Raw genomic sequence first — 25,757 nt, 5'->3', positions numbered from 1 at the left:
AAAGTAGGAAGTGATCTTTAATTAAAAGGCTTGAGATAGAATGATTCCAGCTGTTGAAATAAAGTTTAATTTTATTTCTGTCATGCTGCACTGGATTAAGTAGCTTGGAAGTGTTCACATTACAAGGTTAAAATGCAAACAGCTTGGTCAGGACAGTTTGAGTCTTTGAAGGTGTCAGCTATAAAACTTGGAATAATTTTGTCCCATCAACACTTCTCCACATTGTGTCCTTGAGGAATCTCCCAGAATAACACACACCAATGAGCAAAGCAGGATCACTTTGCTTCATGTTGAAAACCAACAGTCTTTTGAATTCTAAGAGCATCACATGTACCTTAGGAGACAACATAATTAATGGGGTTTTCCTGCCCTTCAACTTGAAAAACCTTGAGAGTGCAGGTCTAGGCCACACAAAGGGGCACACTCTCTATCATTAGGACTTTTAAAAGCACCTCAGATTAGATACAGATAAAAAATCATCCAATACTATTAGACATTGCAGGAATGTTTATAGGTATGTGTGCATGTACTGCATTCTTAAACACCTCCCACAGGCCAAAAAGGAGAGTTTGAGATTGAGAAAACAAGATTAGATTTTATTAGGCTGGTCCAATACATGGAGGCTGTTATGACAACCTGTGTTACTGTAATGTGGATCTTGTAATAGTTTTGGAATGACCCAGCAATAATTAACATTCTTTAATTCTTTATTAACATTCTCCAGATAGCCGAAAAGCCTTTTTTTAGAAACATGAAGGCAGATTTTATTTATTTGAACTCACTGCTTCTAGATCTACCTTATTCATTCACCACAAATGAAGGAATCTTTGCCAAGTGATGATATGGACATAAAAAAAAAAAAAAAAAAAAAAAAAAAGCAAGCTTGCTCTAAATCCTTGTTGTTATTTAGCTACCTCACTCTCCATGAGTTTCTTAAATGCTGTAATTGCCATTGACTTTCCCTGTCATTTAAGGCTTTTAAACGTGCAGGGAAGGTCATAGCCAGTAAATTGCAGCACCCTTGACTGAAGCACATTGATCAAGGCCAGTTTAGTGCTTGCTTAGTTTAGCAGATAAAGTGTGGCAGTCAGCATTTCTAAATAAATTATACGATTTCCAGATAGTGATGTATGATTTTCATAAACATGATGACTCAGCATCTGAAAGAGAGGAGAACAAAATAAAATCTCAGGAGTTTTAAGAGAGGCCTAAGCATAATTTAGCCTTTTTATTAGATTAAAAATTCCATAAAGAATTGGGTAAAAAACGCCTTGAAACAGCACCAGTAACAATCAGAATGGTTTGGCACAGACCAAAGATACAAGTTGCATGAAAGCACAAGAAACAAGTTTGAAGTACTGCTGGGGAAACACAAATGCTCTGTTCAAGTATTTGATGTGGTGTTATGTTTAGAAACTATTAAAAGATGAAGATCTGAAAATGACATGTGAAGATTCTTTATTTACAAGTGGCAATTTGCTTTTCTTTTGAATAGATGAGCTTTAAGAGCAGGTGAATTATGAAAAAAAATATTGTGGTTTCTAATTTTATTAGGTATGTTTTTGTTAGTGTTTCCAGTCATTGTATCTCCTGTTACCTGTCACTGTGTGATAGCACACTCTGCCCTTTGTTATGACAGCCTGACCCCAAGGGATGTCTACCTAAAATTCAAACTTTCAAAAAAATTTACATATAAAACAAAACTTGCTGTAACTTTTGAAAACAGCTGTGTTAGCACTGACAACTATTCCTGGCTGGGACCAATTTTCCCTACACAGTTTAACAGCTCCTGCCTGGAATTTTTGCTTGAACCAAAGACAAAAAAGGAGGTTTGCCAGCCAGGTTTAGCTGCTGTGCTAGCAAAGCCCGAAACATCAAAGTCCAACAGGGTTCATAAATGGGATTAAACTCCCACCAAAACATGGCTGCAGCTGGAGCCAGCCACACCAGGCACCAGAATTTAGTTGTGAAGGCTTCAAAAACAGCCAAGAAAAAACTGTTGCCTCATCTGGCACCAGAAAATCCAAAGATGAGCTTAATCCAGAGAGAACTGGGCTTATATTGCCCTGCTGCTCACATGAGGACTTGTTTTAATGGGTATTCCCACTATTCCTGTATCCCCTCAGATCTTCCTCTCTCACCAGCCACAAATCAGAAGATGCTGTGGTGTGTATGGCACACTCATAATACTTGACCGATTTCCCCATCAGAGGCACCAATTATAGTGTTAGGCACCACAGCCTAACAGGAAGAACAGAAACCAGCTAAGGCAATTACCTGAAAATTTATTTGTTGAGAATTTAATCTGATAAAAGCCAAAATACTTTACTCCTTTGTGTCAAACTATCAAAGTTATAGATGAGAAATGTTATTTAAGAACATGGTTTACTCAGGTGCTTTGTCATAACTGTATGCTATTCATACATAGATTAATTCAACAGAAATTGTTTCTTGATCACCCCTTATAATCTTAATATCTCTTTATTTTTGCGGCAACTACTGCCATTCACTCTGCAAATTCCTACCCCTTTCTGCTTGTTTGACTTGATCATATAAAAGAAACTGCAACTTTTACACTCAGGTAAAGGGGCAATAATGCAGATAGAGTATTTAATTATTTAATGTATTTCATATTGAACTGGGGACAACTCACACTGATCCTCCTATGCCTAGTGCTGTATTTATTCCTTCCCACCTGTAAACCATTTATCAAAATTTCCAAAGCTTTCTGCACTTGCAGTAATACATGACAAATAACAGAAGGTTAACTTTAAGAAAAGAATAAGAAAAAGTACATCTTGCCTAGGGCTAGATGAATTTCACACCAACACTTTGCAACACCACCCATTCTGAGGAAGAATCTGTCCCACTGATGCCTCAGGTTTTAGCTTTTATATTTCTCAGATTCTGTGCTGCTTTAGTGTATAGGTCTGAGCTTCATATTAGGGGATGGTAAGCTCTCTTCACAGAGTAGGGAGACAAAACAATTCCTTCTCTAGCTGGGGACCCAGCTGAGTACTGATCCAGGTCTCAGGACCAAGAGCATAAACAACAGCAGAATGAAGAGAGAAAAACAAGAAGGATGTGACTTCATGGGCTGGAGCTGTAATTGGACAATTAGCTCCAATATGCAAATAGACCAGAACTTATAAAAGTGAGACACCCCGTGACCGGTGGTCCATTTTTTTGTGACCATTTTGGGTTCACCTGGGGTATAGCCCTGGCTGGGCTCTTGTGCTGCCTAAGGTGGATCTATTGAGCCTCCTAATAAATCCCTGCTTTATTCTTTAGCTCTGTCTAGCCTCTGTTCTAGGTCAGCCTTCACAAGGCATCACCACAGCCTCTGGTCCTCACTTCATCCACTCTTCTCAAAAATGGACACTTCAGGGATTTACCTGTGTGCCAGACAGGAATGGCAAACACTGCCCCTGCAGAGTCAGGTGTGGCATTCCTGTGATGGACAGAAAGGTCCACAGGGAAGAAGGGAGCACTGTCCTCTTTCTGAGGATTCAGGATTCAGAGGAGGCCACGATTCAGGAATAAACTTGAGTACAGGCTCACTTTTAAGTAAATCCTCAAATACCAGTTCAGTCAAGACGAAGCAAAAGGTGCAGATGCGCTTTACCAAGCATGGGTAATATTTCCTTCCCAAAGGTCAAGTTTGGACCTTTTCAGGTTTTTTAGCTCCACTGATACCAAATGTTTTTTCAGGCAATTGCGTTTAATAATTTCATACCGTGAAGGGCTGGAATACAAACTTGGCATATCTGCTAACTTCTGCAAAGTGCCCTTGCTCTTGTAACTGCAGATACAACATTTCAGATACAGTAAAGAAGAAAAAAGAGTATTAATAATTGAGAAAAATATCATTAAACCATTACATTTGAAGATTCACTGTCATTTGACAGGATATTCTTCAGCAGATTATTAAAATCTAAGGGATTGACCAGACACTTGAGGTAAAGACTTTTTCTCACACAAAGTCTTAGGAATGGGAATAAACCTAAAAATCACACCCAGAAATCTACAAAACTGTGAATTTTTGGTTGCAGTATTTGATGGTAAGGTTTGCTTTTATAAAAATCCATTTAATTAAAATCTAGAGGCAAACCACAAAGTTTAAGTTCCTCAATGCCTGGGTTTTCTTCAGACACAAGTTTTGATCACTGTCTTTTGTCAGACATGGAATTTACACACTGAAAGATGACATTTTTCAAGAAAGCCTGACCAGATATTAAGCACCCTAAGTGGATTTTGCCTACAAGTCAACAAGTCATGATTTAGAAAAAAACAGATCGAATACTACAAGCAGTAAAAACTCGGTTTTAAACTATTCAGATTTCTTCAACTCGTAGAGAGAAACACAATGTAGTTTTCCACCTGGGGAGGTCAAAGCTTCACTTACCCTAATGACTGCCACTGTTCTGCTTCCTGTTCTGAAGAATATAAGAGCTGCTACAGCTTTCCACCTAGCAAGTGATGGCCTTCAGATAATCTCAACCCCTTAAAAAAAGTTATGCTTTACCAAAAAACAGAAAACAGTCTCGTTCAGAGACTAAAAAAGCTCAACACCCACGAGACCCTCAAACCTGCAGCAGCCCATCCCTTCATAGAGATAACTAAGGATCTATGAGTCAGCAGTGCAGACCTGGTGGAGCTGCCAGCTCTGTCTCCTTATCAACACCCAGTATGTGGATGCCCCACGATTCCAGATAAGCCTCAGGGAACATCAAGATAAGAAAACAGCTCTTCCTCCCTAGAAAACCTTCTGTCATCTTGACCACAAAAAGCAAAAGGTTCTCCATGGACAACCAAATATAAAAATTTAACTGGGTAGAGAATTGAAAACTCAACAAACAGATCTGAATATTTATATTTGGATATACACACCCAGTGTATATGTATCTTGGAACAGATTTGTAAATGTTTCCACTGTGTACTGCTTGTAAAATTTCAGGGTTTGGAAAAGTGCCCTGGCTGCTATGTCACTGCCTCTACTGCCAGGATAAGAAGGGGGCTAATAAAATAAGCATTAGCAGGAGAGCACAGTGTGAAAAGCAAGTTTGGTAGAAAGAGGCTGCCCTCAGGTTTAATGCTTTTCAGTATCAACCTCAAAAGGAAATGAGTGGGGAAGAGGAGAGAAGAGGAAAGGAGCAGCAGGTGGCTCGAAAAATTATGTATTCAGACAGATGACAACTTTTCACAACAAAGACATCACAACTAGAAACAGAGATGCTGAAAGACCAACTTACATTTTATTGAACATCTGCTGTGAAAGATGTTCTTCCAGCACAATTAAGATAAATTTTTAGAAGTCAATTTTTCATTGAAACATCATAAAACTCACGAGGTCTAGAACTTGAGTAAGGCTTACTCCATGTTTTGATTTTTGTCACATTTATCCTAATAAGTGTTTTCCAAAATGTACTGTGTAAGTAGCTGTGCAGATTCAGGAGGCAGCAATGGAGTTTACCTCCATTTCAGGGAGGATTATGGCTGTGAAGAGGCCATCAGCATCTCTTCAGCCCCACCCATAACCCCACTTGGCATTGTCGTTCCCCAAAAACATTAGAAACCACAGTTTCCAAGCTTCCAAACTTTCAGAGTTTCCACACTGTGTTGAGCACTGCATAGTGCTCTGCTTGTGCTGGGTGGAAGTTGTAGCAGCCCCTGATTCTCACCTGTGCAGTGAAGTTAAAAAATGCTTTAAGAAATGACTGGCAGTGGCTTATTCCTGCAAATAACAGAAAACTACAGTTCCTGTTGTAAGGACAGTAAAGATTCATCTTCCATTCATCCCAAATGTGTTAAAAAACATTTTTGTCCTCAGCTACACAAGCAAATTGTGGCACAGTGTATTGAAGACCAGGCAGTTTTTATGAAAAGGATCCTTAATTCAAATGGACAACAGATAGAAAAGAGTTTTTAAAGCTTCTAAATTGTTTATGATAAATAACTATGTGCTTGTACAAGTTCATTTCATTTAAAAAATAATTGGACGAATTAGTAGAGTTGCACAAGGAAGGAAACATCATCCAATACACATCAGAGACCTATCATAAAATTTTTGTTAGCTTTTCTACACCCACTCATGTGCAATTAACTTTGTTTTCTTTTTAAGCTAGGAGAAAACAGCTACAGAGATAGCATTAATCTTTGCTTGACTAATTCCAGATCCATAGATGACCTCTGTACACACTCGCAGTTAAAACTATCATACCAATTCCATTGGAAAAGCATTAACATAATAATTTTACAGAGATTTATACACCAAAATAAAACCAGAGAAAAAACATTGGAAAAAAGACTTCTATAAAACAGAGTTGCTTCACTGTGTCTGCAGTATGAAAGGATGTACACCACCAACCAACACAGAAATGGAACATTAAAGCCTATTTCATCCAGTGATAAAGTGCATTTGTGGAGCATTATAAAGTCAGAGAGCTGGTGACTCAAATCTGGAAAAACAGTAACACTTGCACCACAGCAGTTTGCACATGGGTCACTACCACCCTTCACTGCCCTGCAGAACATGAGACTTCAAAGGTCCCATGTTAAACCAGCAACTACACCTTTAATTATTTATTCTTCCATCACCTGGGCCTGCACAAGCATCACCCACAGAACAGATCCTGTTTCCTCGCCCCTTGCTCCTGCTCTGTGTCATTGCCCCCATCACACCAGCACATGGAGAGCCAGGTGGCAAATGAGAGTGGCTAACTCAGCTGAGGAAAGACCAAAACACAAAAATCCAGCAATTTCTCTTGGATTACTGTTACCTCATGTCAGTTCCTCAGCCCATGTCAATGCTCAGCTGCAGATACCCTCACGCTGGCAAAGTGGAGGAGGCAACAGGAATGTGAACAGGCTGCCAGGGAAGATGGGACTGTTTCTCTAGGCAACAACACCAGCTTATGCCAGTTAAGAGCAACTATTATTTAAGGCCATAATAACTGCAAGATAAAGTATATTTTGAGATGTGTTTGTTTGGTTTCCTACTTTTGTTTTAGCCAAAAAGAATAGAAAAGTCAAATTTTAGTAAAAAAAATAACCCATTGGAACCCTTCGAGTTACTTTAAAATCAAATGTTGTTCTTTCAGCGATCACCATCAGTGTCCCATGCAGCTTCCTTGGCAGGATACCTTCAGGAAGAACAGTCAATCTTCCCAGCTGCTTTTTAAGCTGCAGAAGTTACTTCAATAACAAAAGAGACCTTTCATATCACAGGAAGCATGAAAGCCACGTTTCAGGGCTGTTAACTAGAGGGAAGGATTCTTCTGGCATCAGAGCAGTGGCAGGAACCAGTGCCAGCCTTATCCTGGATGGGACTACAAAACAGATTAACAAGGTTCTTTATGTTCTCTGTGTCTCATGCACATTTATTCTGGGTGTTGCAATACTACATCACTGCAACCACTGATAGCTACCTACCTCCAGCTGAATCAGTTCCCTTTGGAAGTAAATAAATTAATGTTTTCACAGGCCAAAAATTTTTACAATTCTCCTCAGGAACATAATTCATTACAGAGTCACTTTTAAAGGCGTGTATCAGTCTGAGAAAGAATTTACTCAGCTTTCTGACACTAACATTTCCTATGCAGGCATGTATGCAAGAGCCATTCCCCTGCAGCCACACCGGCACCAGGACCTAAGGTCGTTATGATGTATGCAGCTGCCCACAAAAATGGGCACATGGGCAGAACTGCCACAGCAGTGAACAAACCTCATGCTGAGCAGCAAAGACAGGTATTTTGCTTCCTCACATTGATGGAGGCTTTTTGTAAAAAGTAACAGGGAGGTAAAGTCATCATCTAGTCTCAATCACAATCAAGAGTGACATTAGTGACTTCAAAAAAAACCTTCAAATTCCAGTGGACATGAACAGTATCTGCCAAACTTTTCCCACTTCTAGTTGCTTTTCTTGCCAAAGTTTTCCAAGGATTCTAGTTCTCAGAGGTGACAAGTTATTTGTGCAGAGTAACAAATGTTTCTCACTAATAAAGAGGCAAATACTCATCTCTTGCAATGACACATACCAGTGAGCCACAATCACAAAAAACAAAGAGGCATTTAAGTTTGGTAGACCTTGGATCTTCTGTGACCTAATCAAACTCTACCATCAGCAAACTCTTGAGAAGAACATGGGTCTGACACGAGTGTACCAGTCCAAGGCCAAGAATTCAGTGGGTTTTTAGTCTGAGTAAAACACTTGCATACAACAAGGCATCTCACTTGAAATACACGCCCCTGCCCCTGGCAGAAAGACAGTGGGGAGCCAAATAACCTGAAAAATATAGATGCAAAAAAAAAAAAAAAAAAAAGATAAAAAATTCAGGAAGAAAATTACTGAATCCTTCAAGAAATTGTCTGCCTCCACAAATGCTACTACCTACAGAGCAATCACATTTTCCATGTTTTTTGCGATCCCAGTGCATCACCCAAACATTCTGTGATTAATGGGCATCTGGAAAATCATGTCCTGTGTATCCACAATACACAGACACAGCACAGCATGTGGAGAGGTCCAATAACTGCAGCAACTCCAGTGTTTACCTTTTAGCTTGCTTTAAAAAACCATTTCAGTCTTCCATTAGATAATTACAGGTTTCATATTCTCACTTTCAAGGTTCATTTTCAAAACACTTATGCCACTAAAGCAATTTCTAAATTATCTACTTGCCAAAATCAATTTAGGGACTTTCACATGACAGCAGTGAAGCACAGGAAGTATTCCCTTCTTGCATACAAAATAGTGGCATTTAACTACTTTTTTCTCTCAATATTGTAAAAATAAGCATGTAAACCAACCTGCTATTTTAGACCTAGTGAGAAAGTGCCTATTGTAATGATGTTCACCTAAAGTACACTCAAGGTAAATGAGAGATTTTGCACATTCACTACAAGGATTGATGAAAACATGTATGATGGTGACAAAAGTAGATTACAAGGTGCAGAGCTATTAGAAGCAATGTTTAGATTGAGAAAATGCATCAGAGACACAGGATAAATGCTGCAATTTATTCTTTTCATCAAGATGTTTAAGGAGCAACACTGAAATACTTGGTTAGTTTTCCCCCCTCTCATCCTTTATCATAAAATACCAGAAATTTTAAGTCAATATACTCTTTGTTCCTAGAAACCTTCTTAACAGAAACCTCCAAAAAGCCTTGAGAGAACTGATTATGTTCAAACTGAGCTGCCTCCATACTCATCCAACTTTTCAGTAAATTGTTCTTCAGATGCTAATATAAAATAGCAGAAAATCCCTCAATTAAAATAGATATCCAAATAAAGACCCTATCAACCCTCAGATAACTTTTTAACAAAAGATGAATATTACCTTAGGATTCATATATTAACAAACAGAAAACTTGTTAAAACCCATTTTCAGATAAGTACAAGGCTGAACATTTCTTGTTAAAAGGACAGGAATGTTTCAGATCAACAATTGGTCTTTAAAATAAACCCCAAGATATTTCTGTATGTTTAGACATGTTTAGGTTGATCAGTTCTGTCTAATCCACGATAAATCAAATGCAGACCCACTGGGGTTTGTGTGTTCACCGTATGTGCACATATGGGTTCAGAATCATCAGGCTGACATCTGCTCCATTAGGGATGCACAAAAATGGCCAGCTCATGACTCTGATGGGGGACTCAGAGCCAGGGGGCTGGTATGAATGTCTGAGAGCCCACCCCAAGAAGATCGTAATAGACAAGTTCAACAACCATCAGCTAAAATCCCCAGTCTGGCAGAGCAGGACAGCTCTACCTCGGAACTAATATACTTGAAAAATTGCACTTTTTTGGCCTCTTTTGCATTTCTAATCTAGAAAGCAATTCTCCTACCAAGTTTAATCCAGGTACTGGCTGTCTCTTGGGTGGAACGAGGACCAAGCACTTAGGAAGAGTGTCTGATAGACAACTGAGAAGCCATCCCCTGCTCCACCTCCAAGTCTGAAGGAAAAGTTATTTCTGGGGAGACAGTGCAGCATAAGCCAAGAGGCAGTGGCAGTGGCAGTGGGGGAGGGATGGAAGCTACTCCCAACACAGGCATGACCAGGAAAGGAGCAGAAAGCCTCAGCAGGGTCTCCTTGAGCTCTGGCTAGTCGCACTCCAGACAGGCTCTCTGTGCACAAGTCACAGGGCAGCTGAGCATCCCCTGAAAAACAGGGAAGGTGGGAAAGCTGCTGGAACTTCTATCAGCTGGGATGCCCTGGCAGCTCCCTCTGACAGCCCTGCTTGGGTAGCAATGGCAACGGTGCAAACCCTACCTAAACCCGAGCACCAGAGGGACAGGGTGTGGCACAGACCTCAGAGGAGGACGGAAACCTTTGCTCAGTACAGTGGTGAGGACCAAGGACCACAGATGTAGGTGAACACTGCTGTCCCCCCGCAAAACCCAAGGTACCAACTGCACCTGCAACAAACAACTCCAGCTGAGACGAAACAGTGAATTACTGTTTCTAGCTGATATTTTTAGCGGCTATTTGTTTATTTTTGTTCAATGATTTATTTAAAGCTGTTCTTCAGTCTAAACTTTTCCACATACTACACTAAAAACAAAAACCCGATCGTTATTTTTTTTATAATGGGCATCAAACTTCTTTTTGCTGTCTTGGTTTTAAAAAGCCATGAAGTTATTAGTTTTTGAGGTGATGCAAAACTAAACATGCTGCTCTGAAAAAGCCTGTAATTAAGCAGGCTGTATTAATTTTTCACTATCTGGCTCCTTTTCAAAGCGCACGTCATTCTTTTGTTCTTCCTGCAGTATATTCTCATGGCAGCAGCAACCATGCTGATCCTAGGCATTAACTACTGTTTAGGAGAATGGAAAGGAAGAGGGCAAAGAGAATGGAGAGAGCAAAGAAAACAACGCTACACATTTCCACAAAACACCTCATGGTGATATTTGAAAAAGCAGCTTACAAACACCTACCTACACAGTGCTTGTTGGAGGATTTATCTGCTCCTTTTAAGGATCTAACAGTGATCTTTAGTTGCTCAGTGTAAAGAAGATATTGGCATCAAAATCTATTTTTAGTTACAAAAAAAACCACCCAAAAAACAAACAAAAAAAAAACCCAAAAAACAAAAAAAGCCCCCAAAAATCACAGCTAAACCAATATACATACACACACATACATATATATATATTTATATATATATATATATATATGAAAATAAATTTGCCTGGATTATTTTGAAAATGCCCCAGAGAGGTCTGCTATTAATCTAAATTAAGATCTGTATCTACCCAGAGAGAATAATTAAAATTAGCCTGGGTATTAACGAGTTGCCAATGTAGCTTCTCCAGGTGCAAGTGACAATTTTTAGACTTGTAATGACAAGGTATTTAATACACACAACAAATGGAGCCACAGACTCCTACATCTTGTAACCATGAGGTACATGCTAGAGGTTTTCACATGAAGAAGCTGGAATCTGTGAAGTTGTCTTTTTTTAAGTGTATTAATAGCTCAGTAATTACTAGTGCAGAACAGTAATTATTTTATCACTCACTAAGTCTGTTTTGAAAGATCTCCATAGTAGCCAATGTTTCCTACTCTATTCCACCCTCAGAATTGCTATTTAACTTGTATTGAGCAATATTCTCTTTGAGGTAAAGGTTGGAATCAGGGCTGGAAAAAAATTATTATTTGAAGACCATAAAAATTTGATGTGTTTGGGACTCACAAGAGTACGGAATGATCCCAGGCCCCACAGGGTGGGATTTATGCTGTCATTGTTTGTGTTCCATATTCAGCTGATGCTCGGAGCCACATCTGCCTGAGCCAGATGAAGTTCAAAGCTGAGAGCCTTGGCTTAAAATCTCAGGTACAATAATGTGCTAATACAGCTATATATGTCTTCTAAATTGGATCTGCCTCATGCTTAACCAGCTCAGAGCAGGTGCAAAACAAGCCAAAGGTTTTCTCTGAAAAATCAATACAGAACCAAGTTATTTATACAGATGGTTATAAAGAAGATTTGGTGACCATTTTCAGTGGAGGAGAACTGAAATTTTAGTGACCATATTAAATTACCATGTTTGAGCAGAGCCTTTAGGTTTCCAAAGTATACAAAAGCATAAATGCAGTTATTATATATATGTCTCCATGCTATGGTTATGTAACTTGACTGTAATGAGAGAAACCATTGCCACAAGAAGAAACTGAAGAATCCAGAATATTCAGGAGAAAAATCTGAAGGAAATATCATCCAAAATTCTTTCACATCTCCAGCTGCTTTTCAAGGGACACTATAGTCCAGAATCTGGATTGAAAAAGAAACACAGATGTTGCATAATGTCAGTGTATAAATACTTCAGAATTTGTTCCTGCATGTAGTATCCAAAATAGCATCCCAAGTCCCAGATACTATATGCACATATGTATAAAAGGACAGATGTGTGTGATCACAGGCAGCCTTTAAATCGAGTCAAATAGAAACTTTGTACTCTCTTGTACAGCCTGGCTTGCTCCTGTCTCGACTTTCACCCATCCTGGGCTTTAGCAGAAGGATGTGTGAGCTCTTGGTAGCTCTTGAACTCTGACACCTCTTGGTCTTGCCAGGGTCCTTCATTTCATCTTCAGGAAATTTAATCAAGTTTATGGATAACACCAGAGTAACACAGCTTGCAAAGCAGGTGACAAGTGCTATGAATTTACATCACAAGACAGCAGAAGGACATTCTGCATTTCCCTATGGTTTTTATATCTATATATGTCAGTACTTTTCATCTGAAATAGATTCTAACACAACATCACCACAGCATAAAACAGCACTTGATTTAAAAGCTGTATTCCTGTGATGTGACATCCATCAAGGAAAAAAAGACCTATTTTCTAGGATCAACAGAACAGTTAATAAAAGCATAAATTACAAAAACATTCATCTAAGCAAGCTAATCTATCATGCTAATCTTGAAGCAATAAGTGTAAAATACAACACTTAACAGGCCAAGAATGTCAAACATGCACACTGATAATCGTTTGAACCAGTCTTGCTATGCTAGATCCAACTCTGCCAGTTTTCCATCAACCATAAAACATAGATAGAAACTTAAATAATTATGGTATGCAGAAAATATAATATTATTTGTGCGTTGATAGATTATATGTTAGCATACGAATAGATTTGAGGGATAAAAATTTCTGATGGAAAGAATTCAAATTGAAAACAATTCGTATCTGCTCCAAACTTCTAAATCACTTGCAGCTGGTAAACACTATTACCAGCAGTACAAAGATACCATAAGGCTTTGTTCTGAGGCACTAAAACATCCTACTGTGAGAGAACACATAACCAAGTTGATCCAAGAAAAGAGACTTCGGAAAACAAAGAAAAAGTCAGCATTTTCCTTCACAAGGTACAAAATCCTAGAAAAGATATGATGTAGCCCAATACTGTGAAAATAACTGATGTTTTATAAATGGTATTTGCCTTCCAGTCTTCCTCTACAAAGGATACAACTTATCAACTCACTTGTATTTCTCTTCCCCTGTTGACTGGAATGGAAAATTCTTTCTTGCTTGAGGAAACTCTAGGCCAGGGTACTGCTTCTCAGTCAGTCACATCTCCCAGCAGTTTGCTGGCTGTTTATTGTGTGATTCATACCCAGACTCTTATCAAATATGGGTATGAATCAGCAGTTTAAGGAAAGACAGAAGGAACATCATTTAATTATTATTTACTGAAAATTAGACTTTCTTATAGATAAAATGGCATGACAAAAGTCAAACAACCTCCAATAAAATGCTGTTACTGGAATATCTCTGAAGTCACTGCTGATGAGGAAAAGGTTGCTATTCCCCTAAAAGTGGAGTCACTCTCTTAGTCACCAAACTTGGGCCAGACACAAGGGGCCAGACAACTGCATTCAGATTAAAGACCAATCCAAACCCATTTTTGTGTTTAAGATTTGATCCTGCAAGTCAAAATTTCATCTGCATTTCTTGCAGTGCAAGTTATCAACACTGGAACAGCTTATCATAAACCTGGTAATTACTCCTCTTCTCCATGCAGCCAAAAGAAGACTCCAAGGGTTCAGTGTGATTTTTTTTTTTTTCATGCAGGAGGGAACAATGATAGAAGGGCAAGGCTGCTATACTGGAGGAGCTACAAGCAAGAAAGCTCCGTGTTTCAGCGATTGACTGGGTTGTTTTCCATTTTTTGAGGAAGAAAATATAGAGAGCAATGAAAGTTCATAAGATGCAATAACTTATTTTTAACTATATTTCTACCTAAAACAATACTGGAGACCTGTGAAACAGCACTGGAGTATCCAACTCATCTGTTGGTCCTGTGCCTCCCTTTTTTGTCACCCTGGGTTTTTCACATACATGGTATATGAGAATGCTGCCTCTTAACATTTTAGCCATATACTCTATTAAAACAAACACACACACCCCCACTCCAGATAAGCAACAACCACATGATCTTAATTCTTGTTCCTGTGATTGCTTCCTTCGTAGCATAGGTTCAACTCCAAGAGATATCCAGAAGCTACACACACTTAAAGCACCATGGCTCCTCTCAGTGAAGCAGTGAACAGACTGAAGGTGTTCTTAACAATTTAGAATCACAGAATGGTTTGGATTGAAAGGCACCCCCAAAGATCATCCCCTTCCAACCCCTCTGCCATGGGCAGGGACACCTTCCACTGTCCCAGGTTGCCCAGAGCCCCATCCAAACTAGCCTTGAATACTTCCAGGGATGGGGCATCCACAGCTTTTCTGGGCAACCTGTGCCAGGACCTCACCACCTTCACAGGGAGGAATTTCTTCCCAATCTCTAATCTAACCCTGCCCTCTATCAGTTTGAAGCCACTCCCCCTTGTCCTGTCACTCCATGCCCCTCTCCAAGTCTCTTGTAGCTCCTTTAAGTACTGGAAGTCGGCTTGATACTGTTCCTCTATGTGAGTTTTATGGGTACATTTCAGACAAAAATAGGTTGAACACCTCTTGGTTGCTCCTCTATGTGAGTTTTATGGGTACATTTCAGACAAAAATAGGTTGAACACCTCTTGGTTGCTCACCAAAGCACATGATGCAAAGAGGGAAGCGCAATTTCCAGGGATTATTTCAAAGGACTCTGTGAGTTAAAGTTCCTCACAGAACTCACGACAGACATAAAACCTTCACCAACAGAGCCATACTTCCATTCCAGATAAATTGAGTCAAAGGAATGTGTGTGCATTAGAAGTGGCTGCTGAATCACAGCATCAGGAGAGTAATTGCTCCATCAGGAAAAGTCAAAATGGAGACTTAATAGAATGAGATCTGCTATCAATCAATGGTTTGGAAATTATCAAGTTGTTGGTGCAGAGGAAATTAAAAGGCTTTGTGGACTTCTGATTGAAACATTTTACTACTTTGGGTACATGCAAGTAGAACACAAAAAGGAATGAAAATTAAAATGGAAGCTTAATTTTATAACTACAGCCATTAAAATAGCAAATTAAACTATATTCCCCTTAGGCTTATTTCATCATAATTTGATTTTAAGAGGAAGAAACTAAGTATTTGCTCATGGATAGAAACACTCCTATCACAACTGAATGTTTACTCTGAATGTACTATGCACATAAAACACTTTCTTGACAGACTTTGTTCTTCAACTCTTATACATCACTGCTAACCTTCACTAGTAAACAAAATTAATTAAATATTATAATACAATTATTTTCAAAGAGTAAAATTAACTTCACCTTAAAGTTTCCAGAAGATCTTACATTTTGTACATTGTGTACGAAGAAAGACAAAGGAAATTGAATCAGCTTTGAACATTCTTTGAAGATGACTTAAACTGAAAGATCATACAAGTGTTATTTTGTAACTTTAAGTATTACAGATACTCTTGATTAAAAAAAAAAATTTGGTTTTATTTAGGCTTTTTTCCCCCCTTAAATATAGCCAAGAATATACATACCTGCCTAGTTAAACAGGAATATTTCATACATCAAGGACTGCTGGGCGATGGATGTGATTTTAGTGGTGGACCTATTACTGCTGGGCTCATGGGTGGACTTTCCAACCTGAGTGACTCTATGACCCATGAATTTACTTGTCTGCAAGGAATGTTTACATATTTACATTTAAATTAATAAAGAAATAGTGATGGATAGTCACAGCTATGCTAATTGAAGCTGAATTTCCTCTTTCCATCATTTCTGACTTTTAAAGCAGAGAGAACAGAAGATTCTTTATAAAATCCCTTATGGGTTATCACAAAACACATTTTGTGAGGTCTTGAAAAGCTCAGAAGTTCATGCATTTTCATGTCTGAAGAATAAACAAGTGGAAAATGTAGTAATGAATCAAGACATATAAGTGAATTATCTCAAAGGTCACTGTATTTATGGTGCACATTATACATTAATAAAACATGCTTAATGAACATACTTCAAATTATGGCTGCATCATGTCCCACAGCAAAAGCAGCAATCACAAATGTGTGAATAGGATTAAGCCTCCCCATAACTTCCCAAATTAAGTTTGAGTGTGAATATTGTATCAGAGCCAGATGAGGGCATTTAATACTACACAAGTACACATTACAAAACAACATCACAAAATACTAAATGAGTTGATAGTATCTGTGGGCCTTAACTCAGACCTATTAACTTATCCGTTCTGAAATCATTAGTAAAATGTGGCATTAATAAATGTCTCAGTGCCTTTGCAAACAATAAATGACTCATGATGCTTGCTATCAATTATATCAATGAAGAATACTCTGAATGTGTAATTTTCTTTTAACTTAACATCTGCAAAACTGATTTAGAAATCTATGTGGCCCATTAGGCAAGACAAAGAAATAAAACTGGGAAAAAAGACGTTTTTATCCCTTCTTCCCTCACTCCACCTGGAAGCATGGAAAGCATGGAAAAACCAGTTCTAAGAATTTGCTAATTCAGATTGTGCAGGACTTCCTCACAGTCTTTAACAGGTATTTATCACGTGTGATACTTCTAGTCAAGTCATCCCTGCATAGATTAAGGGAGGTTCAGGCTAAAACCATGCAAGTGAAACAAGCACAAGTGTTTGCTTAATGGGAAAGGACCTAAAATCCAGAGGAAGTTTCAGCTTAACACAAATACAAAAGAACTCCACAGGAAATCTTTCCCTTACTTGAGACTGGAGTTAAATAATTTAACTAAGAAAAGACTCTTATTCCTCAGGTCACTTGACTTAATTATTAAAATTTCACAGTGAAGAAAAATAAATTAATTAATTTCTCCTCATTTAAATAGAAAATAGCCGTTTCTTTAAAGAAAACCCACTATACTTGATATAACTTATTAAAATTGGAGGTTATATAGTAAAAATATCTGGTCTAATCCCACAGTTTTCCTCCCCAAGACAAAGTATTATATACTGCAACTCCAGCAAAAAGTTCTCAATACACATGAAACTTGTTGAACATCATTTCTTCTTAAATAAAAAAAGTTAGCTTCAAATAATTTAAAAAATAGCCATACTCTTTATCACTAGCTCTGCTACCTCTTTGAAAGAATACTTAATAAAACAAAACACTTGGTTATAAATAAAACAAAATGGACTTGTTTGAATGCTGCACTAACAATTGCAAAAAATAAAACATTCACTGCCTGAACACTAATTAATTCTTCTTTTGTTCCCCAACGATGCTGAGAAACCAACTATAAATTAGGTTAAGAAAACTGCACACAAGCTTTGTCAGGGATGTCCATTTACAAACCAAAACTAAATAGGCTGAACTCTGAGGGAGCTAAAAGGCAATTTATTGCATATACAAATCCTCTAATCCCAAGGACATGTAATTAGCGACTTCCAAGCCTGCACCTCGCTGCTGTAAAAGAAAAGAAGGAATGCCTGCTAATTCCAACCATATCTAAGGGGGTCTCTCAGCTGAAAGAAAATGGAAGTTTATTATGTGTCTGGTAAAATAACCCACTGTATGCAACACATCACAGCATTTGCACAAGCCCCTGTGCACAGGGCTGATCCTCTACCACAGCTCTCTGCCATGGTCCAAGGCTGTGATGTCCAGAGGAGGCCACCAGGATGGTGAAGGGGCACAAGGGGAAGTCACATGAGCACTGGGTCTGTTCAGCCTGGAGAAGAGAAGCTGAGGGGAGACCTCATCACAGTCTACCGCTTCCCTGTGAGGGAAAGAGGAGGGGCAGGCACTGATCTCTGTTCTGTCACAGGTGACAGGACCTGAGGGAATGACCTGAAGTTGTGTCAGGTTTAGGCTGGATATCAGGAAAATGTTCTTCATCTGGAGGGTGGCTGGGCACTGGAACAGGCTCCCCAGAGAAGTGGTCAGAGCACCAAGCCTGGCACAGCTCAAGAAGTGTTTGGACAATACTCTCAAGCACATGGTATGACTTTTGGGAAAATCCTGTGCAGGGCCAAGAGCTGGACTCAGTGGTCCCTGTGGGTCCTTTCCAGCTTGTTCTGTGATTCTGACATGCACCCATCGTCCTGCTGAGTGCTCAGCAAGCCCATTCCATCTCCTGGCCTCCATGTGTCATGCTTGGCACAGTGGACACATGATGCGTCTATGGTTGACTCACACTTTTTTCTTTTTACTTTTTAAGAGTAGAATAACACATATATCCATTATTTGGCTCAACCCATCAACCCTTTACCCCATCAACAAGGAAGCAGACTAGGGCAGACAGCCACATACAGTGGGCAAACATTGTGTGATGCAGCTGCTGAGGAGGTGGTGGCTATGTCAGTGCCCCTGTCATTTACTCACAACCCACATCCCAGAGTAACACAAAGAAAGCCCAATTGTCCCTGCCACTCATCTGAAGCTCTCCAGCTAAGCTGAGACATCCTCAGAAGTTGAAAGACAGAGCAAGTTAAAAATATGACAGGTAAGGTTCATTCAGCCTTGAGCATCACTTACAGATAAACACTGCTGTACCACAGCCTTGCAACAATGACAGATCCAAGTAACAATCAGGTAGTATTACCAGCTAATTACACATCTCCTTACACTTTAATTAGAGATATGCAAATACACCAGACCTGACCTGCTACATGAAAAGTAGAAAGTGCTGTTTGAACTACGGAGTGCTGCAGAAAACCCCCAGGTGGGATGTGCTGAAAACATGGATATGGTATCAATACAATGATCAATAAATGAAACAAGATGGAACATTTTTTAAATTAATTATTCTTTTCTCTTCTTCTCATCCATATATATTCTAAGTAGTACCCTGGTGCCATTTCCATTATCTAGCAAAACACTCAACTGGAAAACAAGTGTGCATTTTATGACCTCCTAACCTGGCTCTATGCCAAAAGTCAACCAGACCAATCCAATACGAGACCCGCCTGGGATATTACCAAGCAGCAAATACTTAACAGCACTTCCTCCTGTTCCATGTGCTGTCTTCACATGAACAGTCCTGCCCTCCTCTCACACTCAGTGCTCCCATTAATGGTAAAAGCATTTGTTATTTGGTGTTGATTGATTAACTCTAATGGAAATAATTATACATATCGTGAGAAGAACACATACCAAAGCGTTAAAAAAAAAAAGACAGAGCAAGGTCCTCTCAGGACACTGTGATGGGAAACAGACTAAGAGACCTAGTTTGAAAACAAATACACTGATGGCAACCAGGAACTTTTAACAAGTTGTTTGCCCAGACTCTCTAGTTGACATCTTTCTTGTTAAAAAGTACCTGGGATTAAACACTGCTAAATATATTGCCAGATCAAATCAATTAAAAGTGTTGAAAACATAATTTGCAATTTTGTATTATAGTACATTTGTATTAGTCCTCTATTGCTCACTTTGGTCTGGTAAGAAACCTTAGGAATCTCTACCCCATAACTTTAATGCTTCCTTTACATGGATTTTGCTTGGAATTCACAAGGCGGGTTCATAACAACCTGGCCCAAGTTACTATTCTATACCTACTTACTTCAAAATTAACATATTATCCAGGAGCAGGATTGTCGCTAATTTGATCTTCCACAACTTGCTGCTAATAAACAAAGGCAAAGAACCCTGTCAGCATTCATGCTGTAGCTTAATAACAACATCACTCTCTGGTAGAAAGGCAGCAAACAGGATGCACAGACAACTTTTGCTTACAAATCAGAAATTTGGTCTTGAACTATAAAACTTTGGGTCTTAGCAATGTTAAATAGTAAATTTACCATTTTAGGTACTGGCAGACATTTTTCTACTAAACACTGATACTCTCCCCTGTAGTGTTTCCTGCAGTGCCAAAAAGTCAACAACACCTGATGTACCCTTTACAAAAGGATTTTCTATTTATCCATGACAAATTTTTAATAGCAAGAGACAAGTTGCAAAGTTCATCCACAGAGCTGCTCTTTCACCCCACTGCTGTGATACACACTGATTTTCTAATAACTGATAAAACTCAGTGCCAGAAAGACAAAGTGGATCACTCAGTCACTGTACAGACCTTCCTGTTGACACAAAAATGTTACCTAATGATCACTGGAAAATTCCAGTTATCAAGGATGCACGATCTCTTCAGCAAATACATTATCCATTCAAACCTAATTTTGGTTTAACCATCCCTCGTGATGACTTTAAATTGAATACACTAACACAGCATAAATTTAAAAATATGTTTTTTCACAGGCAAATCCAGAAAACAAAAAATGTGGCAGCAGTGGTTTTGGACTCTCCAGTAGCACCAAGGCTCAAATTCTCTGCTGGCCTCATCCCAAGCTGTTACTGGAATGAATCCTTGCACAACCATGCCGAGTGTTGCAATCCCCACATCTCAGGGCAAGCCAAAGTGGCTCCTCTCCTGTTGACAGGATTTCATTTGACTCCAGTGTCTGCTGGCTGTGGCACTCACCTGGAGGCAAGGTGGGAAGTTCTCACACCAGATTTCTGTTTGTTTTCCAAGGCTGTGGAAAAGAAGAGGCTAATGAAACCCTACGCTGAATACTGCATCCAAATGCTCTTGGACCACTCAAGCAGGTGTGGGTTCACACCTCACCTTTTGAGGATGGGACTCCAAAAACAGGTATTCTGGCACTGAGAATAAACATCTAAACCACTAGAGTAGTGACCGGAAATCTCCAACCTCTCATTTTTCATGAGGTTTCATTAGGTTTTCACCATCATTTGTTCAGATTTCCAAACTGAAATTAAGGCAATTTATTTATTAAAGAGAAAGATATATCTTGTTTTCTCTTTCTTTCACCCCTTGCCCTTCCCCACTCGACAGAGCAGATTTTAAAAAAGCCTCCTTTAATTGATAACCCATGGCACAAATTATGTCAGCTTTCTTCCAAACAAGTATCATTTGTTTTTCATCCTCTAGATAAGAGACACATGCTAGTGTAAAACGGTGAAAAAGCTGGTAAGTCAGCCTCCATAAGTTACAAGTACTGGCCCAGACCTTTAGAGTGAGATCAATGCTGAAATAAAAAGAAATATTCAGATTCCCTATGGTTTCATTCATTAATTTGATCCTTACCACCCTTTAGTTTGGCTAAAGTTTCACGATGTGACAAGGCGAGCGACCACTGTGAGTTGTAGGATGCATGTGGGAAGTAGATTTGTAAGTGTAATAGCTCCCCTTAATAACACTTTCAGGTCAAATATCAGATACAGAGAATACTTTGTGGTATGAAACACACACTAGTCTAGATGACAAAGCCCCCGGATATCAGTAAAAAGATAAAAACACAAGCAAAGCTTTTAGTTGCTTGACAACTGAAATCCCACTGATATCCCAAGGTTAGTCAAACTGAACAAGGGGCAGATGTTCAGCTGCAGCTTAAACAACAGCACTACAAAGCCAGCCTTGATTTCCCCCTTGGCTAGGATGTAGGTGCAATTTGGTGTTCAACGCAATGAGAAGATCCAAAATTCTTGGTATAGACAGAAGCTCATTCAGGGGTTGGTTCAATTTTGTCTGAAATTGCTCTGTCCTGTTTAGAGTAGAGAACTTTCTCCTGACACTCACATTATTTATAGCAACTGCCAATTACAGCAACTTTAATTTTACAAGTATTAATCCTTCAAAGCCATAATCCTATTGCAATCAAAAATATCCAAGGACAATGTCAATGCCTGGTTTTCTTACACATTAATGCAGGTAACAAAAAAAAAAAAAAAAAAACAACTGAAGGCACCAAATGCTACTGAGCCCAAAGACAGAAAATGATACCTCAACATTTCCAGTGAAGAATTACTTTCAGGTAACCATCTATATTTCATTAAATCAAATCAGATACTGTACACTATTTTATCTAGAAGAAGATAAAATTAGTAAGTGAAACCCACTGTTAGAGATTCAATTTTAAAAAAGGCACAAAATACATATGAGAATGCTGTGATCTAAGATAAAGGTGAGTAGTAAGAGCATGGCATAACTCAAAGATGTGAATCTAGCAGAAGAACTGAAAACTAGTAACAGAATTCTTTGTACTGTGGCAATAGATCAGGCTGAACACTGAGAACAAAGGAACTACAGTAACATCACACCAGCTCCTTTGGTTAATTATGTTATATTTCCAAAGTTAACATCCAGTCACAAATTAAGGTAGTAATGTAATGGAAGTTGCAATTTAAGTTTGGTTTTAGAGTGATTATCCTCACAACATCATTACTACACCACCAATGGAACAACATTTTCCTGAATAATAAGATTCTCAGTAAGGTTAACATATGTTAGACATCTAATTTGTAATTTTTCTCAAGAGCAAATTAATCTGCAGACAAATTATTTCAAATGACCTTCAAATACAACCACAGTCAAATTAATTTCTGTCAGATTCCCAACTCCAACTCCATTCCCAGCTCCTGTGATCTTCCTTGCAATCATGCCTTCTAGTTTGGAAATCCGTTTTTCACAGCCAGCCTAAATACCAAATACAGTGCATCTTACAGTTTCAAGGAAGTTACCAGGCAAGTTCTGAAAAGCATTGGCCTCAAACCCAAGACTAGCTAAAAACACAACAAAGGTTGGGTTTCTAACTCAACAATTTTAGGACTTGTACTACATATACTTTATTCTCTTCAAGGCAATCCTGTTCAACAACAGAGCACTCAAAAAATTTGCTTCTGTCTTAAGGAAGCTTATCAGTTAGCATTTTCTTGGGTCAACTTCTGTGTGTTTAAGGAAGTCAGGAGTATTTTTAATATGTTATTTTTTTTTTTTTTAATACAATGTGTAAAAAAATGACCCAGTAACAGAGATAAAGAGTAAAACATCCTTATTCCAATTTAATGCTAAGAAGTTCTACAGCTAATGCATGTCAATGTTAATCCCTAACAAAGTGAGGGTGTTTAAGAGATTAAAAAGTGCTTATATATTTTTCTTCCCTTTACAAAATAGTTTGACATATGATACACATTCTTTTAAATCAGTACCTGCTCTGCTACTACTTAATGTATTGGGTTTATATAAAATCTGGGGGAAAGGATGGCATTTTCTGGAAAAAGCTTTTAAGATTCAGACAATTGCTCATTCCAGCAATGTGCATAGACACCTGTGCAATTTCCTCCTCCACATCCCTATTAAATTTCTAGCTATTATAAACTCAGTAGACCTCAGTAAAAAAGAACAAAAGCTCCCTGGGAATCTTGACAAAAATCCCCCCAAAAAGGTATGAAGCAGAACAATTACCTTTCTAATTGATGGAGCAGTGTGCAAAACCCTTCAAAATTATTGAAAATATTAAGCTATATATAATAGACCATAACAAAGAGTACATAAAGAAGCACGTATTGGCTTAGTTGGTCAGAGCATGGTGCTGGTAACACCAAGGTCATGGACTTGATGCCAGTATGGATCATCCACTGAAGAGCTGGACTTAATGACCCTTGAGAGTCCTTTCCAACCTGGAATATCCTGTGATTCCAGGATCACATGTTTGCTAGAACAACAGGAACCCTGGTTTCCATGTTTCTGTGCAGACTGGAGATTTTTTAGTCCCCTCTTGTTTACAGTGATATTTTTTTTCTTAGACAGAATATCAGAATCTTTAAACACAGTAATGACAGGTCCCATGCCACAGCTTCCACTCTTGCCCTGCAACCCTTCACCAGGTATTTAGATAATAGGCATTATCACTCTAAAACAACTAGGGGGGAATATATCTGAAAATCAACAATGAGCATACAGGTGGACTGCACAGCAAGCCAAACTGGAAAAAATAGTGCCTCTGCTTTTTGACTCCTTGAATATATATTTTACATTCATAAAATTTAATACTTTTTCTGGGGTTGTTTTTTTTCCTTTTCCTTTTTCCCCCCACCCCCTTTTCCTCCTTGAAGCCACGACCCTACTGACATGGGAGCTGTTTCACTGGAAGCAGGCGAGAATGCAGAAGGTTTCTGCAGCCTTGCCTCTCACCTCCCATGCAGCCCGCACCTACCGCACCCCAGCGCGCCTTCCAGCTCCCAGCAGCGCGCTCCGCCAGCAGCGCCACCAGAACTATTTACCGGAGGAAATAGCTGTGATAAGGAGACAAAAATAGCCCCTGAAATGATGGAAAGCATTTTGTTGATAGACACGCTGAAAAGAGAGGAAATGAAGCTGTTAGGAAGACGGAGCGCGGAACGGGAGGCGGCTGCAGCGGGGGACGCGGCGCGTTCCTCCCGCGGCCACAGCCACAGCGCCAGCTGGGCCGGCTCCAAGGCAGGAGAGCTGCCCTGCACACAAAAACAAAAAAGGACATTGCCTTACATATCTCTCCCATCCCCACTGCTCCCAGAACCTGGAGGTCAAAATCAGCTGCACCTACAGCTCCCTCTGGGGTGCAGGGTAAAACCCCTGTGCGTGCCCCGAGCTCCGGGGTAGCTCAAGAGATTCATTAGGGAGTCCTGTGCATTTCAAATAATACGTATTTGTGGATCTGGCAGCTTATAAGGAAGGACATTAATGCCGTTTTAAACTGTTTTTATTGGCATTCAGGGCCTCTACACAGGGGGAGGGACACAACCAAAACAAAGCCACTTAAGCCCCCACAGTACACAAAGAGAGAAACAGGTGCTTGCCTCATCTGAAATTAAATCCCTTATTTTGCCTTTTAAATAGTATCTATAGTATCAAAACATAATTTTTGTCTCTTGTTTCTTGGACTATTGACTTTTTCAAGGTTCAGTACCTTCTAGGAGCAACAGCAAGTACCATTTATTGCTGCAGAACAGAAATATCAGAGTGCCTTTATATTCAAAGGGAAAACAACACAAAATACAGCAACTACTGACTGTGAAAGAGGGCAAGTTTAGACTGGGTATTAGAAAGGAATTCTTGCCTGTCAGGGTGGTGGGGCCCTGCACAGATTGTTCAGAAAAGCTGTGGCTGCCCCTGGATCCCTGCAAATGTCCAAGGCCAGGTTGGACAGGGCTTGGAGCCACCTGGAATAGTGGAAGGTGTCCCTGCACCTGGCAGGGGGTTGGACTAGATGATCTTTGGGATGCCTTCCAAGCCAAACCATTTCGTGATAAGATATTGAGATATTGCTACTCCTTAATTAACTTTTATTGTTTGGGAAAAGTGTTTCTGTTTGAGGGAAAGCCTTAAGCAGATACCAATTCCAGCCAAAGGCAGTGATACTTTGGCACTCATTAATTCCAAATAACTTCACTGTGGTTTTTTCATCCATACTTGAGCTGCAGGAGCTGGTCCAACTGCTCATGTCAGTGTACACTGTATTGAATTAATGAAGGCTTGCATGATACCTGCAGTAGCTGGGTCCATCAGTGATAGGAAGTGCAGAAAGGCAGTAAGTGGGAAATGGAGA

The 25,757-nt window shown here is 39.2% G+C and overlaps 1 protein-coding gene and 1 long non-coding RNA gene across 3 annotated transcripts in view; both read right to left on the bottom strand.

Annotated features, from left to right (window-relative positions):
* NAV2 (neuron navigator 2) overlaps positions 1-25,757 on the bottom strand; it is a 405,891-nt gene that overhangs the window by 276,414 nt on the left and 103,720 nt on the right. The window lies entirely within an intron of this gene.
* LOC137476678 (uncharacterized) lies at positions 54-7,255 on the bottom strand. The gene is made up of 3 exons (XR_011000524.1): positions 6,780-7,255; positions 3,396-3,501; positions 54-1,160 (listed from the first exon to the last, which is right to left on the bottom strand). It is a non-coding gene; the product is annotated as an uncharacterized lncRNA (long non-coding RNA).

Source organism: Anomalospiza imberbis, chromosome 6 (assembly GCF_031753505.1).
Source record: "Anomalospiza imberbis isolate Cuckoo-Finch-1a 21T00152 chromosome 6, ASM3175350v1, whole genome shotgun sequence".
Taxonomy (NCBI): Eukaryota; Metazoa; Chordata; class Aves; order Passeriformes; family Viduidae; genus Anomalospiza; species Anomalospiza imberbis.
The sequence above is the reverse complement of the archived record's forward strand: the minus strand, read 5'-3'. Positions and strand labels throughout refer to the sequence as shown.